The sequence below is a fragment of the Panthera tigris genome, chromosome E3 (assembly GCF_018350195.1).
Source record: "Panthera tigris isolate Pti1 chromosome E3, P.tigris_Pti1_mat1.1, whole genome shotgun sequence".
Classification (NCBI taxonomy): domain Eukaryota; kingdom Metazoa; phylum Chordata; class Mammalia; order Carnivora; family Felidae; genus Panthera; species Panthera tigris.
In genome coordinates, this window is record NC_056675.1 from 21,445,171 (window position 1) to 21,463,023 (window position 17,853).

Genomic DNA, 17,853 nt, shown 5'->3' on the forward strand with positions numbered 1-17,853 from the left:
CTCCCTCTCTCTCTGCCCCTCCCCCGTTCATGCTCTGTCTCTCTCTGTCCCAAAAATAAATAAAAAACGTTGAAAAATAAATAAATAAATAAACATAAAAGAAAATTTTTAAAAAAAAAGCTTTGCCGTTAATTTTTTTTTGGCCAGTTTCTTTCCAATGTGCTCGTGGTCCCCCATTAATGGGATCCTGTTATGTCTACTCTTCTGTAAACTGCTGTATCATTTCACATGATATGAAATTTGATATATCGTTCATCATTTCATATGAAATGAAGTTATATGACACATATTTTCGTATGTATTGTGTATCTTTCTAGATAATACAACCCCATTTGAAGGACTCTCTGTGGCAATGTTTCCAAAACTGATGTTCTCTGAACATTGTTCTAGAAGATTTCCACAGCTACCTTGAGAGAAAAAGAAATTCTGCGGTACAATAAGTTTGGAAAATAGTGCCTGTTTGAATTGTCATAACGCACATTAGTTATTAAAGTCTCTGAAAATCCTACAACTGAAGAAAAATATTTGACTTTGTTTAACATGGTATTTCTCAAATTTATTCGAGCATGACTCACTTTTTGGAAACACTTCAAATACCACGCTCAGAGCAGCACTAATGACTCTGTAATTATATTCCAGTTCTGTCTTCTTGAACATATAAGTTGTCACAAATTTTCACTGCAAATAGCTACATTGTAATGAATATTCTTGTTTCTACTATGCCCTTCATATATTTTAATATAAATTTAATAAGGCAGAATTATCAGCCTGAAGAGTATAGAGATTCTGAAAGTTTCTCTCCTGACAAATCAGTTCCCAGAAATGTTGAACTTATTATTTATATTCCTACACTGGGGACATGAGAATACCCATTTCCATACAACAATGTCTGCTTTGGATTTTATCACTAAAACAGTAAGTAAATACTTAAGTACATAACTGGTCTTTTTGTCTCAAAAGCAATTAATACTTATCATAGAAAAAGTTTTAATTAATACGAGAGAGAGAGAGAGAGAAATCACCTACAATCTCATAACTTAAAAATAACCACCATCAACATGGGAGACGATATGTAAGTATGGATGTTGTTGTTTTTAAATAAACCTGTAATTATGCAAGTTCTATATCATGCTATTTTATAATTAATATTATGTCTTTGAAGTGTTATCACACTGCTTAAATAATTTGCATTTAATACGAGCAAAGCTGAGCAGTTTTTCAGACATTTATCATCTCTTAGTTTCTTTTAGATAATTGTTTGTTCACATCTGAGGGTCACATTTCTGGTGAAATCTTTGTATTTTCCTTATTATTTGGGGGTTCCATTTATATCCATAAAGGAACTTAACTATGTTCATGTATGTTGCAAATATTTTCCCCACATTTCGGTTCTGTTTTCAATTTCACACGTGCAGTGCTTTATATGTAGAAATTTCTGATGGTTACGTAGAGATTGTTTTCTTTGGCGATTGATCACGTAAAAATTAGAAATCTTGTCTACCTCAAGATTATATTATTTTCTTCCGGTACTGAAGGTTTTGCATCTGTGATCCAATGGGAGGAACAAAAAGTAGGTGCCATAGCCAGGAACGTGGGCATTACGTACCTTCTTTATCTGTGTTCCAACCTGGTCCACGTGGTTTAAGTAATGCTGTGCACGAACCCCTCTCAAATCCTGCCCCAGTTCCTTTCCACCTTTTGGGGTCACCAGAATATTAAAGCTTTACCATATCTTCCTCTTTATTGTGTCTGCAAATCCAAATATCATGCTGGTCATGCCGTATTCCTCTGCCAGCACTTTCCGTTCAGTCAAGTCTATTGATTCAAACTATTTTTTTTTCTAAAAACAAGATATTCTCGGGGCGCCTGGGTGGCTCAGTCGGCTAAGCATCCCGACTTTGGCTCAGGCCACGATCTCACAGTTCGTGGGCTCGAGCCCCCCATCGGGCTCTGTGCTGACAGCTCAGAGCCTGGAGCCTGCTTCCGATTCTGTGTCTCCCTCTCTCTCTGCCCCTCCCCCGTTCATGCACTGTCTCTGTCTCGAAAATAAATAAAAACATTAAAAAAAATTAAAAAAAATAAAAAAAACCCAAGATATTCTCAAGTGCATACACCCATTACAACATCTCTAACCAGATATCTTTCTATATTCCTGTTATTCAACCTACTACATTTCCTTACTCTGCCAAAATAGATTTGTGCTGATCAACACATACCCATCAAAGGGTATCTCGTGTAATAAAGATAGTGTTTGGGTGAAAATATTAGGAGAGTTAGCAGGGCGCGGGCATAGTGAGATCAGCTTTAAGCTTTAATGAATTTGACGACATAAGAGAGACAAACTTTGCTAGTAAAAAGATACAATTAAAACAAATATTTTTTTAATTTATTTTTTTTTAACGTTTATTTATTTTTGAGACATAGAGAGACAGAGCATGAACGGGGGAGGAGCAGAGAGAGAGGGAGACACAGAATCGGAAGCAGGCTCCAGGCTCCGAGCCATCAGCCCAGAGCCCGACGCGGGGCTCGAACTCACGGAACGCGAGATCGTGACCTGAGCTGAAGTCGGACGCTTAACCGACTGAGCCACCCAGGCGCCCCTAAAACAAATATTTAATATCACTAATAATCAAAGAAGTTTGCACCAAAATAATAATGAGTAGCATTTTTCACCTGTAAAATTAGTCAAGATTCTAGAAAGATAACACCCAGAGTCTGCAAGGGTATGATCAACTATGTGTGGCCACAATGGATGGGAATATAAAGACTTAAAATCGCATTTCTGGAGCCCGAGTTGGCAATACTTATCAAGAGTTTTTAAAGATCATTTGACTTGGCACTTCTACTTCTTTTTTCTAATGTTTATTTATTTTTGACAGAGAGAGAGAGAGAGAGCACGTGCGCAAACAGGGAAGGGGCAGAAAGAGAGGGAGACACAGAATTTGCAGCGGGTTCTGTCAGCACAGAGCCCAATATGGGGCTCGAACTCGAGAGCCATGAGATCATGACCTGAGCAGAAGTCGGATGTTTCACCGACTGAGTCACCTAGGTGCCCCTTGGCACTTCTATTTCTAGAAAAGCAACCTAAAGAAATCATCAGAAGGTTATTCAGACTCTGCTACAGTTGTAGTGACCCCTAGGTACTCGGTACTTTAAATAACGTTGATTTCGCTATTAAATGAAGATCCTCCCCAACCACCCTGGTCCCCCCCATCAGTAAGTGGCAGAGCGGAGAATGAATCCCCAAATCTGCGAGAACCCCAAATCCATTCTCCAACCATGAGTAACTTTCTTGTCTTCTGTCAGCCTCTATGTTCTAGCCGCTGAATGAACTGTCTGGCATACAAAGATCTCTGAGTTTCTTTCCATTTTAAGTAAGTAGATAGTTTTATGTCCCAGAGGACTTTGCCTCATTGCCGTAAGGGATTCAGGAAATCGCTGTCAGATGTCTTAACTGGTGGCCATTTTCCCACCATCTTACGAAGAAGCTGGTAGAATGAGATGGGGCAGAGGCTGCCAGTGACCCAGGGGCTTGGACCATGGGGACCCCCCCCCCAACCCACCCAAGCATTGCCCAGGACAAGTCCTGGAATTAAACTTTGGATCCCTAAGCTCACTTTCCCGGGAGGAAGTCGCTCCACACCTTGACCGCCCTCACACCACCGGCACCATTGGCCTCAGACACACTTCTCCAGACGGACGTCCAAGGGCACCGACAGAAAAGCTGAAGCAGTGGATCCCAAAGGGGAAAATACAGGACTCGCACCAGGGAAATTGGCTGCTTTCCCGGCCCTGTGACTTACCCGCTGGCCCTAGGCAAGCCACAGGACTGTTCCAGTCCTCCACTTCCTCCCCGGAAACATCGAGAAACTGTGGTGTGGACAGAAAGACAATGCAACTGGGAGCGCTTTGAAAAATGAGAAGCATTGTACAAATGTGAGGGGCTATTATGCAGTTAGGGAGGAATCGAAGAATCTAAAATTGTCTTGCATTTGAATAGTGTTTCTTATTTTGCAACATGCTCTTCTCATTTTGTCTTCACAGCCGCCGTGTGAGAAAGTAGGGCAGTTATTCTAATCTCCATTTTACAGATGAGGAAACAGAAGGAAAAGAGGCAGTGCCAGCCCTGGAAGGCAGGCATCCTGATTCCCAATCCCAGATTCATTCTCGCCTACCTGCAAGCGATTTGTCCTTATCGGCGGTGCAGGTGACACGGACAGGACATTGGAGGACATTTGTCAGTAACGGGGATGGGGTGTCTGCAGGGTCTGAGCCGAACGAAGAGTAGTTGGCCCCCTAAGGCTCGTTTTGGGTTAACACATGGGCTTTCTAGGAAAAAGAGTAGAGTTCCAGGATTTCTGCATTGCCATGCAGGGCAGGTTGAAAGCCCGAATTCGATAAATACTAAATGCTCAAAGAGACCCAGCATACATTGTTAGTACGTGCCTCCATCAACAGTGTGACCTGCACTGTCCCACCCAGCAGGGGCAGCATTAGGCTGTCCCCAGAGCCATCTGCCAGAAAATTAGCATCTAAGTAGGAAGCTCGGGGTGAGGACTCACAGACATGTTTGATTTTGCCATTGAAACAATTATGAAAAGCACATTTCAGGTGCTCTGGCTTTTGCAGAGTGTTTCTGCGTCCCCGGGAGTCCCAAAATAAGCCTGTAAGGTAGACTGAAACCACTCTTAGAAGTGACTTATCAAAGAACGCGCAGTCAACGAGCTTTTATCATTTGAGTTGTGAGCAAACCCAACAGTCCCGTTATGTGACCGTGACAGATTGGATTATTGTCCAGGATACTCCCTTGGGCCAGAGTACCCTGGAGCCTTGGCCATTTGATTGGCTTTGCCTCACACAATCGTAGGTGCCAGTCCCAAACCAGGGCCTGAAGAGGAAGCCTGTGTTCCCACTACCTTCTTTCGCTCACATGACCTACCACAAGAAGGGCATGCTCTAGGAAGTGGCTGATACAAAAAAAATAAATAAAATAATAATAATAGGGAGACATGTGGGGGTGCCTGGGTGGCTCAGTTTGTTAAGCCTCCGACTTCGGCTCAGGTCGTGCTCTCATGGTTCGTGGGTTTGAGCCCCACATGGGGCTCTATGCTGACAGCTCAGAGCTTGGAGCCTGCTTTGGATTCTGTGTCTCCCTCTCTCTCTCTCTCTCTCCCTCCCCCTCCCCTATTCATATTCTGTGTGTGTGTGTCTCTCTCAAAATAAGTAAACTTAAAAAAAAATTTTTTTTTAAAGAATAAGGAGGCATGTGGAAAAGACCTGAACCCAACGTGCATCCTGGTGCTCAAACCATGGGGGGCCAACCTAGCAAAGCCAAACAGTAGCTGAGCCGTGGGTGAATTAGCACCAAACAAATAAATGCTAGGTATTCTTAGCTTCTTCATTATCGTTATGCAAAATATTGTTGCAAGGCGTTGACCGACATCATTGCCTTCACTAGAGGCAGTGATGATATATTGCAGGGCTTAGTTGGATTTTTAAAAAAAGAAGTCCTTTTTTTAAATTGAAAGATAATTAGCATATGATGCCATATTAGTTTCAGGTGGGCAAAATAATGGTTAAACACTATTCTATACGTTATTCGGTGCTCATCAAGATAAGTATATGCTTCCTCCCTAAAAAAGGGATTCTTGATTCTTAATGGGGGCAGGTAAGAATTTCTCTATACGAAACAAGAAATGTTCCATTTCTTTTTCTCTCTTAAAGCAAATTAATTATGGCTCCAAGTTTCCAAGCGTTACGGTGATGACATGATCAGTATCACTCCGTACTAGACTTTGACTTCGTCCCCAGTGTGTGGTCTCATATAAATATCCCGGGCATATGTATCACCAGATACATATGGTGATACATACATGGAGGAGGGTCCCAGAAAGCCCCCGTTTTTCGCCCTGGCTCCTTCACTCCTCCAGAACTTCATCAGTTACTGCAAGTTCAGAAATCACAGCGGTGAGAGAGAAGGTTGTACTTTTTACCGATTGACATCATCCAGGATCTGACGGAGTTAAGCCAAGTGGAAATCCCTTGGATGATACTGAGTCTGACAGTAACAGTTTGAGGACCATGCGGTTTTGAGAATTTACGTCGAGTCGCGACGATATCAGGAAGACAAAAATAACTCTCTGTGTCTCCATTCATTCGAGACTGCTTTTATGCCTCCCAGAAAATTTTTATATTTGTGTTTGCTTAGGTCCTGTACGTTTCTTCTTAAGTGTATTACTAAGTTTTTTACAGAGATTCCCCATGGCCAAGGATAAATGCCAAGTTCCTTTGCGTGCCCAGAAATGTTCTTCACTATGTGACCCCTCCCCACCTGAGTAGTCTCGCCACACTCTGCTTGGAGTACTCACCCTTCCTGGTGGCCACATTATGTTTCGTTCCCGGTGAATTACATGAATGCGCTCTTCGATTTTCTTGCTTGATGCTTTTTAGACACCTTCCTCTTTGCTTGGGATGTCATCGGACCATCTCATGCTATCCTTCAAGATCTAATTCTAATGGCACCTTCTCTTGAATGGGGGGTGGGGGGAGGTGTCCAGGGCTAAAGTGAGGCAAGACAGGTGCCCAGGATGCAGGATTTCGGACACTCACTCTCAGGGGCATGCGAATGGCTCCTTGAGGGATCTCATTTATCCTACCCTGTGCCTGGCCTCCCTCTTGAATGCTTTCCTTAATGTACTCCACCTCTTTCCCCAGAACAGATCCCTCCTCGTGCAAACTCTGTACCTTTCTGTATTACAACACTTAACCACACTGGATCGCATTTTCTTAGGACAGAGATCATGCCTTATCTTTGTGGCAGGGGCACCATGCGTGACATATTGGATGAATAATAACTGAATAACCTCCATTATATACAAACACTTATTTTGTGCCAGCTATGGGTCTAAATGCTTTACTGAATTGACTTACTTAGCTCTCGCAGAAACCCAGATAGATATTATTATCCCGGTTCCGTAGCTGGAGAAAGGACTAAAAGCGATGAAGTTCATTGCAATATCACACAAGGTGAAGTGGTAAACGCTGGGATTTGAACCCAGCTCCTTCTAATGCCGGACCCTACATGCATCCCTAGGAAACTTGAGTCACATCACTGCATTGCAATGGATACGAATCAAGAGGGAAAGAGCATTTTTGTCATGTAATTCAGGATCTAAGATGACAAGGGCAGCGAGGCTTGATGAGATGCGGTGTCCCTTTGGCATATTGTCCTCCTGGTGAACATCCTAAAATGCTGAGTTCTTAAAAAGAAAAAAAAAAATGCTGACTTCTTCCCCCAAAGGCATCGATACTGGTAAGGAGACACGATCCTAAGTCCTGGTCCCAAATTTAAAAACAAAAAAGCCAAGTAATGCTTTCGATGGCATTGACCAAGGACAATTGCTGTCCAAAGGGATTTGAGCCCTATTGATAATCCAGCCAGAAAAATTCTGTCTCCTTGACAATGGGTCATTTGCCAGTCAGAGGTTATGGAGACACCTGTGCCTCTACCAGCGGCCCAGATCGTCAGTCATGAGCGGTGAGCACCAGACCTGGTATATCACCACTTCCCTTTCTGCGGTGTTACTTCCCACGCAGGACAGCTACCCTGCGCTTCTGTCTTCTCTGCTGTTCACAGTGTGTAGCTGAAACACGCGTAGCTGTCTCCAAGGCTGAAAGACATTCTTCATCATGGTACCGGTGGGAAATTGATGTCAAGCTGGGAGTCCTGAACTCCAGTGCCTGGAACAAATGAGTGAGCTCGGCCAGGTAGGGACCGGAGCAAATTATAACCCACATGCTGTATGGATCGTGCCTTGTTTGGTTTCTGTATTTCTGATGCTCTTAGGGTCTTGCTGGCCCTGGAGAGACCGCTCTGGGAAGGGCTAGGCTAATTCCTAGAGATGGTGAAGGACAAGCCGGCCCGCATGCCTTGCATAAGCAAACCGACCAATCCGGAGCTCACACCCCCAACTTTTCTGTAAGGGCTTCTTCATACGCTCTGGGCCGCCGTCTCCCCAGGACCAAGTACCAGACAAGTAAGGGCAGTCTCACACCCCGGAGCTGCTGAAATGATTCATTCTGGCCAATCCCAAGCCTGCGAATCCCGCCTTGTCTTTGCCTGTGATACCACGATAAAGGATGTTGCCCTCATATCCGCACTCCTTCTGCCTCCTGACCAACCCTGGTGTTCCCCCGTGCGCCCCTCCACCCCGTGGCATGGCCTAGCATGGCATGGCCCTCTCTTCTGTGAGTGCCAGATTACCTATGCAGTGGCAGTTGTCTCTTAATCTCTTGGCCTTCTCGTATCCCCGAATAATAATAAATAAAACCTACATTTTAAAAACACATGCCCAGTGCACTGGGGAGCAATCCCTGTGCATTTCTAGCTGACCACTGCCGAACCAAAGTCCACCCAATATAGCAGACATTCTGGAATTTCGAGAGAAGCCAGAAACCCGGATATTATGCATCTCTGCAAGTTTTCACATCAATAAGCAATTCAGGCTTAAAATGCTGGGTGGTTCATGCATGTACCCAAACATTACAAGCTGAGGAAAACAAAAACTGAGTGAATGGAATAGCCAGACACAGTAGGTGCAGGATGTAATCTATGGTTTTCCATCCTCTACCTTATTGGAATCGTCCAGATTCGGTAAACACATCGTCTTAGACCTGAGGAATAATTTCCTTGATCATTGCAAAAAAGAAATATTTTGGGGCGCCTGGGTGGCTCAGTCAGTTAAGCATCCGACTTCATCTCAGGTCATGATCTCATGGTTTGTGAGTTCGAGCCCCACATCAGGCTCTGTGCTGACAGCTCAGAGCCTGGAGCCTTTCAGATTCTGTGTCTCCCTCTCTCTGACCCTCCCCTGTTCATGCTCTGTCTCTCCCTGTCTCAAAAATAAATCAAACATTAAAAAAAAAAAGAAAAAGAAGTATTTTTCAGGCTTTTCTAACCTGACTCCCAGTAAGAAATACATTTTATATGACAACATTCATAGCTATCTACTTGGTTTTTTTTTAATGTTTATTTTCGAGAGAAAGAGAGAGAGAGAGAGAGAACAGAGTGCGAGTGGGGGAGGAGCAGAGAGAGAGGAGGAGACACAGAATCTGAAGCAGGCTCCAGGCTCCGAGCTGTCAGCACAGAGCCCGACACGGGGCTCAAACCCATAAACTGCAATGTCATGACCTGAGACAAAGCTGGACGCTTAACCGACTGAGCCACCCAGGCGCCCACTATCTATCTACTTGAAATAAAAATATTATCCCTAATACACATAATGCACTTTGGTATTTTCTATTCTATTCTATTCCATTTAATGTTTCTAGATGCTGGTCACTATGGACTATATTGATTTCACAGCTTGTCAGTGGATGTCAAAGTACAGCTTCTAAAAACAACAAGAACGACACAAATTTAGAGATTAGTGGTACCAACCCACCATATCAAAGACGAGGAAACAGATTCAGAGTAATAGGATTTGCCCAATATTCTACATGGTGGCTGGCAGAGCCCAAACTCGAGTGAATCACCAGCTCAAGGCCATTTCCCTGATACATTTATGTCCCTGAATTTATAGTATATACGTGGTTTGTGTTGGTGTTGTTATCCGCCGGGGTTCAATCCAAGAAGCATCACAGCTAGAAAACGCACATGTGTGCACATAAGCACACGGATACGAATTTTTATAGGAATGTGAATGGACACAGCCGAGGTAGGTAAGCAGTTTCTGGAAGGCTATTTGGGTGTCTAATGCTAGAGCTTGAAGTTCAAGAGAACAAGAAGCTGGACCCCTTAAGGACGGACGGAAACCATGTCTGTTCTTGTGGTCTCGCACGTCAGCGGTGTGGACATCCTGCAGCGGGTGAATACCACGCATGCAGCCCAGACCCCAGAGGGGGATCCAGGAGAAGGGCCGGGCAGCCCCTGAACCCGCCTGAACCCGCTGCTGCTTCCCCTCAGGCCTCCGAGGCTCCCACAAGAACCTCCCTTCCCTTTCATTAGTAATTTAGACAGTATGCTGCTGGTTCAATTTAAAAAATTGAATATCCATTTCTTCAGTTATTAAAATCAAGGATACACGGTATCCGCAGATGAGAAAAATAGCATCCTTTGTTTTTATTACTCTCCCTTCTTGCTCGCCGTTAGTTGTTATCTGAAATGTTAAACTCGGGCTCCTCATTTTCAAAATATGACCGTTTTATCACCGGAATCTTCGAAGGTCCGTTCACATTTGCACACTATCGGCTGACAGCGCTTACGTGTCTTATGCTCCATTCATTCCAGCGCTTTCTGCCGGTTGTCTCTAGCCTCACATTTCGTCCTCTGGGATTTACTTACTTACTTCTCATCTGCACATGAGATGGATACATTCTTTATGGAGTTCATTTGTTGGTTTTTTTTTTTTTTAAGTTTATTTTAAGAGAGAAAGAGAGAGACAGAGAGAGAGAGAGCAGGTGCATGTATGAGCAGGGGAGGGCCAGAGAGAGAGGGAGAGAGAATCCCAAGCAGGCTCCGTCCGTCAGCACAGAGCCCGACCCAGGGCTCCATCCCACGAACCCTGAGATCACGACCTGAGACGAAATCGAGAGTCTGATGTTTAACCAACTGAGCCTGCCAGGCGCCCCGGTTGGTTTGCTTTTAGCAAAACACTTCCATGGCCTTGCATATCTGGAAACCGCCTTTCTATTGCTTTTGAATTTAAACAAGGACTCTCCTTCTGAGTTACAACCTTGTCTTCTCAAAACCCGTGCTATGTGGCATGATCTCCAGTATATATTGTTAAGTGAGAAAGCAAGGTGCAGAAATGTGTGTGTACCACACTACCCCTTACCTAAAAAAGGGGAAATAAAACACGCACACATTCACACGCACACGTTAACATACAGCCTATCTGATTAACACAGGTGTTGAATACAGATACGGTATATGTGAAGTTGTGCTAATTGACAAAATGTGTCAATATAGCATTATATGTTCCGTGAATTGTGCTAAATTAACATAATTATTAATGCTACGACACAATGTTATAATAACACATAACATAGAGTTGCTGCTATACGTATATTATTTTATGTTATTATAACATATTACTATACACCATTACATGTCAAAGATATTAAATTAACAGGTAGATGTTAAACCTTAATGAAACTTAACACTTAAATGATTAAATTAGGAAAGAGAAGAAATACACTGGAGGAATCAGGAGTCGACAATGGACTTCTTAAAATGGACCTTGTATTATAGATCTGCCTTTGAACCCGTTTGTATTTTACACAATCATAAAACAAAATTAGGGGCGCCTGCGTGGCTCAGTCGATGAAGCAGCTGACTCCTGATATCAGCTCAGGTCACCATCTCGTGGTTGGTGGGATCGAGCCCCATGACAGGCTCTTCACTGACAACACGGAGCCTGCTTGGGATTTCTCTCTCGCCCTCTTTCTCTGCCCCCCACCATGCATGAGTGCTCTCTCCCTCTCTCTCTATAGTGGATGCACACACACGTTCCCTCTCTCTAAGTAAATAAACATTTTTTTAAAAATTAAATACAGAAACACACCCCCCCCTCCCCCAGTCTCTGAAAGTAAATTGAAATGGAGGAACCTAACTGTATACTCTGTTGGTGACCTAATCTCAGGTAGAGGAAATAGTCCAAGTGACTCCCTAATGGAATAGATCCAAAGGACAAAATATTGCCAAAAAAAAATTTTAACTGTTTTTAGCAATAGCATTATGGGTGATAGTTTGGGTATTGTTATTTATTTCAAGATAACAATCAGGCAAATGAGTAATCACATCTGTGTTACTGAGAACTGAGTTTTGGGTTTGGTTGAAAAGAGATACAAATATGAGATTAATGAGGTCAGACACAATCCTTGTAGGCCTGATTTTTGAACTGGATATAAATGCAAGATATAGTTTTTCTTAAGAAATACATATGTGCTAGCTCTGTCCATGGAAGAGTCCTAGAAATAATACATAACTCAGCAGCACTGAGCACCCCTGGTACCCAGACTGTGGTCTTTTTTTTCCCACTAAAAATGTGGGGGCACCTGGGTGGCTCAGTCGGTTAAGCGGCTGACTTCGGCTCAGGTCATGATCTCGTGGTTCGTGAGTTCGAGCCCCGCCTCGGGCTCTGTGCTGACAGCTCAGAGCCTGGAGCCTGCTTTGGATTCTGTGTCTCCCTTTCTCTCTTCTCCTCCCCTGCTCACACTCTGTCTCTCTCTCTCTTAAAAATGAACATTAAAAAAAAAAAAAAAGGATCAGAGATGTTTGGAGAAATGGTTGATTCCAGATCTGGGACAGGAAATGGACAAGGTAAGTGGGAGAACGTCTCGTCACAGAACACAACTGTGGAACACTGCTAAAGCTGTCCTTCCGTCCCTCTTGGCCCTTGATCTGAGGCCAGCCTTAATTTTCTTATTTTGCAGGCTGTTTATTTCTGCTTCCCACTCGAAACGTGCAGCATTCTTTATCTGTGAAGTTGTCAAGTCGTGTGTAGGCGTTGAGTTGTTCATTTTTCCGGTGTGTGATAAGATTGGAATTTAGATAGAGTTCATCACATTCCTCACTTGGTGGTACACCTTCTTTGCTTATTTGACAGAGCCCTTCTCTTGCTTAATGGGTTCACTTATTTATTCCCCTGGGTTTTCATATCCCTCCAACTTCCTTCTCCTTCCCTTTGACAACTGTTTGCACGTGTAAACGTTGCAGCATTGTTGCACGTGCCCATAGCGTTAATTCACACAAATGTCACCTTGCCGTGGACCTCATTTTCTGAGTGTGCACTGGTTTCTGATTGTATATAGCGTCACATGGTGTGCATATCATCCCTTTCACTTATCTGTGCCTTAGTGATTGAACCAGAGTACCTTCAGATCCCCGTATCACCAACAACACATGGACGAATGTCCTCAGAGTTGTCACCTCAGAAACCTGTGTGACAGCTTCCCTGGAAAAGCATCCAGAAGTGAGAACCATGGGTCACATGGCACCCGCATGCTTCATTTAACAATGTCTACTAATGTAGGGGCGCCCGGCTGGCTCAGGCGGTAAAGCATGAGACTTTCGATCTCAGAGTTGTGAGTTTGAGCCCCGCGGTGGGTGTAAAGATTACTTAAAAATTAAATCTTTAAAAAAAAAATTATGTATGTATGTATGTGTTATTTTTATAGAGTGAAGGAGAGTGCATGAGAGGGAGAGAAGGGCAGCGGGAGAGAGGGAGGGAATCTTAAGCAGGCTCTGCGCTCGGTGCAGAGTCAGCCACGGGGCTCGATCCCACAACCCTGGGATCGTGACCTGAGCAGAAGTCAAGAGTCGGATGCTCAACCGACAGAGCCCCCAGGCCCCGCTGAAAAGAGAACTTTTTTAAACAGTGTCTGCTGGGGTCTTCTCAATGGCTGTGCCAATCCAATCCTCACCAGCAACGCGGGAGGACCCCGGGGTCCCTGCCTCTGACGAGCCGTTGTCAGTCTCTGATCTTGACTGGATTCAGTTCCATCTTTTACTCTTGAATATTTTTTACTACTTTTGTTTGTGACTTTTCTCTGGTGATTGGAAATTGTTCAATGGTTGGAAGTATATTCTTTGCCCACTGTAGTCGTCACCTCTGCTTTAATGATTCTTTTATTACTATTTTATAATACCGTTAGTTCTTATTCCTTACCATTTTCTTCTGCAAACTGGAAACCTAAAATGTGTCCTCTTTATTTTCAATTCAATTTCCCTCTCTATCAAGTCTGTACTTTACTGTGTCTAATATACTATTTTTAAATTTACCCTATTGTACAATTTCTCACTTTTGTGCAGAATTTCTTTTATTTCTGACTTGCTCACAGTCAGATTCTGCTTCTCTAAGTTCCGACCAGGTTATTTTGAATCTCCTGTTTCGTAGAACGCAAGCATTTTGCATTTTTGGTGAACCAAAAGGAAACTTTCTAAAACTGACCTGGTTTTCCTAGTAGGTTTACAAGATTCTTTTTTCTTTTATTTCTTGCTCTTTTATTTTACGTCGTATGTTCATATTCCTCATCTATTTTTCTCTCTCTTCCTAAATTTTTTTAATGTTTATTTATTTTTGAAAGAGAGACAGAGAGAGAATGTGAGCAGGGGAGGGCAGGGAGAGAGGGGACAGAGAGTCCGAAGCAGGCTCTGTGCTGACAGCACGGTGCCTGATGTGGGGCTTGAACCTATGAACCATGAGATCATGACCTGAGCTGAAGTCAAGACACTTAACCCACTGAGCCACCCAGGCGCCCCTCTCTTTTCTCTTTTAATCTGCCCTATCTGGTGAGACTCTTCAATAGTCCTGGTTTTAACACCGAACATGGCGACTAGGCTATTTTTGACGTCCACACCTTTCCATTTGGATGTTCCTGAGATATGCCTGTCTAATCCTATGTTGTAAGGCTGATAATAGCTCAACCCTTCTCAGTTAGTAGGGGGTTTCTTAAGTTTAAAGGTCCTGAGGACTTTTTTCTTCATCCTTGATGTCCAGTAATGTCACCAGGATGTGCATTGATCATTCCGTACCAATATTTCCGGGTTTGTGTTGTGTTCTTCCAGTTTGCAAATGCAGATTCTCCTTTATTCAGGAAAGTTCTTTTCTAGAACGTTGTTGACTTTCGGTGGTGCTGTTCCGTTTGTTCTCTCCTTTGTCCAAGCTGCCAATAACACCTACGTTGTACCTCCTCTGTCTGCCATGCTTTTCTAAGTCTTGCTTCATTTCATTTAGTTTTATTTGACTTCTGAGTCTGTCTTTCACGTTCCCAACTATATTTTCCGCCATGCTAACTTTTCTTGCTGATGCTTCCACCCTAACTTTGAATGATTTTATGGCTTTGTTTGTCTCCTCCATGCTTCCCCCCGCCCCCAGTTCTACTAAGTCACTTTCCTTCTTCTCTTGTCTTAATACATTTTCTTCAAGCCATTGTATATCTTACTTGATTTTCTTTAATTTACTCGTTTTGTAGAGAAGTGTTTGTATAGTGTCCCCCTGTACAGTAAAATTTTTCTAAGCTGTGGTATACATTTGACTTCTTAATTTTATTCTCCAAATTTTCTTTCTCTTTGAATGGGAGTCACTTCTGGAGAGAGCACGAGCTAAAGGATGGTGTGGTGGACAGACCAGGAGAGTGAACTACGGCAGCCAGCCACTGGGAATCAGGTATTCTGTCTCAAAACGCTTTCTTACCAAGTGTTTTGGACCCTCCTACCTTTTCTATCAAGTTTTCTCCTCCTTCCAGTGGTATCTCTGCATATGTGGTTGGGAGAGATTGTCCTATTTATCTTGCAGTGATATACCATATCTTCTAAAAAAATTTTTAGAAGTTTTTCAAGGCTTATTTATTATTTTTTCGACAGAGAAAGAGAGAGAGAGAGAGCAAGCGGGCAGGAGCAGAGAGAGAGAGGGAGACACAGAATCCGAAGCGGGCTCCAGGCTCTGAGCTGACAGCACAGAGCCCCATCCAGGGCTTGAACCCACTAACCATGGGATCATGACCTGAGCCGAAGTCAGACACTTAACCGACTGAGCCACCCAGGTGCCCCCGTACCTTCTAAATTTTTATCTCATGATTTAGTGTTTATTTTTCTTCTGTCTCCTTCCGTGTCTCCTCCTCTCTACGACACCAGCATCTTGCTTCTTGTAAACGTTACATATACCTGGGCATACCTGCCCAGTTTCCAAACCACCCTCCACTACTGTGTGGCGTTTGAATGGACTCAGGGATGGTTCTGCAGCCCACCCATACTCCCAGTCCTCAGACACAACATGGACACTTACATTCGGAAAACCCTACATGCTGATTGAGATCTATAGCGGTGCATCTTTTCCACATACATAAACCTTGATTTGGCCCAATTTCACTATGTTTTGTGGATAGTCTTCATAGGTTGTCATTTGGAGCTGCAGATCTTTCCTAGTTTTATTGAATACAGATTTTTTATTCATTATTGCTCTTCTTTATTTTGTTTTATTTACGGGTTGCTTTCAGGGAAGAGAGTGGGTAAGAACCCTTCTAACTCATAAAAGGTGTTGGAGACCCCAGCTTTGTATTTTAGAAAGATCCTGTTGTAAAGCTTTCACAGGAAGGCATCGTAGAAGGCGAGGAAGGGGAGCAGAGAGTTATTTACCCCTCTGAGAAGGCGGGTGTATTTATGCAAAAGGGAGGGGCGCCTGGGTGGCTCAGTCGGTTGGGCGTCCGACTTCAGCTCGGGTCATGATTTCACACTCCGTGAGTTCGAGCCCCTCGTCAGGCTCTGTGCTGACCGCTCAGAGCCTGGAGCCCGCTTCGGATTCTGTGTCTCCCTCTCTCTCTGCCCCTCCCCTGCTCATGCTCTGTCTCTCTCTGTCTCACAAATAAATAAAAAACATTAGAAAAATTTTAAATAAAAGAAAAGGGGAGAGGATGAGGTCAGTGAAAGGTCACGGGCTGAGAGACAGAAAGAAAGTGGAAGAAAGAACTCAGGCTTGGGAGTCAGCAGCACGTGGGTGATGATCTGTGACAAAACGGGGTGGAAGCTGCGGGGGAAATTTAGTAGAAGAGAATTGTGCTAAAACAGAACGCCCTGGCATCCTACTTTTCGGAATGAAAAGTGAAAGAAGATTCTACAAAATCAAACAGGAAGGAAATACTAGAAAAGAGGAAAATAAAGAAACCAGTACTGCAAAGGCAAAGAGTATTTCCAAAAAAGGAGATGATGCGTGAAACGCGATCCTGCTGAGCATTCACATAAGACGAGATCTTAACGGTTGGCATCGGATTTAGCCACCAAGCCGTTGAGAGTAGCGACCATTCTGGAAGTGTGAGCCTGCTGTCAGGGGACTAAGGTGTACACGGAACGTTCCAAGGTAGGGGTGGCACATACAGAAAACTCTTGAAGAAGGCCGACTGCACACAGGAAGATAAGTTTAGAAATAAGATACGATAAGATGAGCTCCGACATGGATGGACCTAGAGGGTACTACGCTGGGCGAAGTAAGTCAGACTGAGAAAGTCGAATGCCAACATGATTCCACTCATAGGTCTTAAAAAATCTAAAAACAAAAAAAACAAAAAAAACAAATGAACAAGCAAACAAACAAAAAGCAGAATCAGACCTATAAATACAGAGAGCAAACTAATGGTTGGCAGAGGGAAGGGGCTGTGGGGGGATGGGGAACGTGGGTGAAGGGGAGTGGGAGACACAGGCTTCCAGGGATGGAGTGAATCAGTCACAGAGATGAGAGGGTACAGCAGACGAAATACAGTCAACGGCATCGTAACAGCGCAGGATGGCAGACAGTGGCCACGCTCGTGAGCACCGCGCGACTGAGACGTCGAATCCCTATGTCGTACGCGTGAAACTAATGTAATATTGTGTGTCAACTATACTCAAATAAAAAAAAAAATTTTTAATGAAAGAAGAGACGGTCAGCCTAAGGGAACTTAAGTCCCTCTTGCACAGTAATACATTAGTACCAGAGCTAATGCTACCCCTATAGCAATAATAATTCACATTTATATGGAAATTTAGTTCAAAGGGGGTTTTGCATACATAATCTCATTTCAAATGCACTTCTATTTTATTGATGAGGAAACCAAGGCTCAGAGATGACAATGAACCGATTTCCCGAAGGTCAAAGAAAGAAAACAATCAAAGCATCACTTCGACCGCGTCTTAGGCACAGACCCGCATCTCGAGCCCTGAGTCCGTCTCAGGGCCAGTATCCTCGCAGGGAGCAAAACAGAGGCCACATTTCACCTGAGCCCAAACCCACCGTGCAAATTGTTTGATTGAAATCCGAGCTTTCATTTCCCAGGGACTAAAACTGCAGAGTCCAATTGGTTTCTCATTAACTTCCCCAG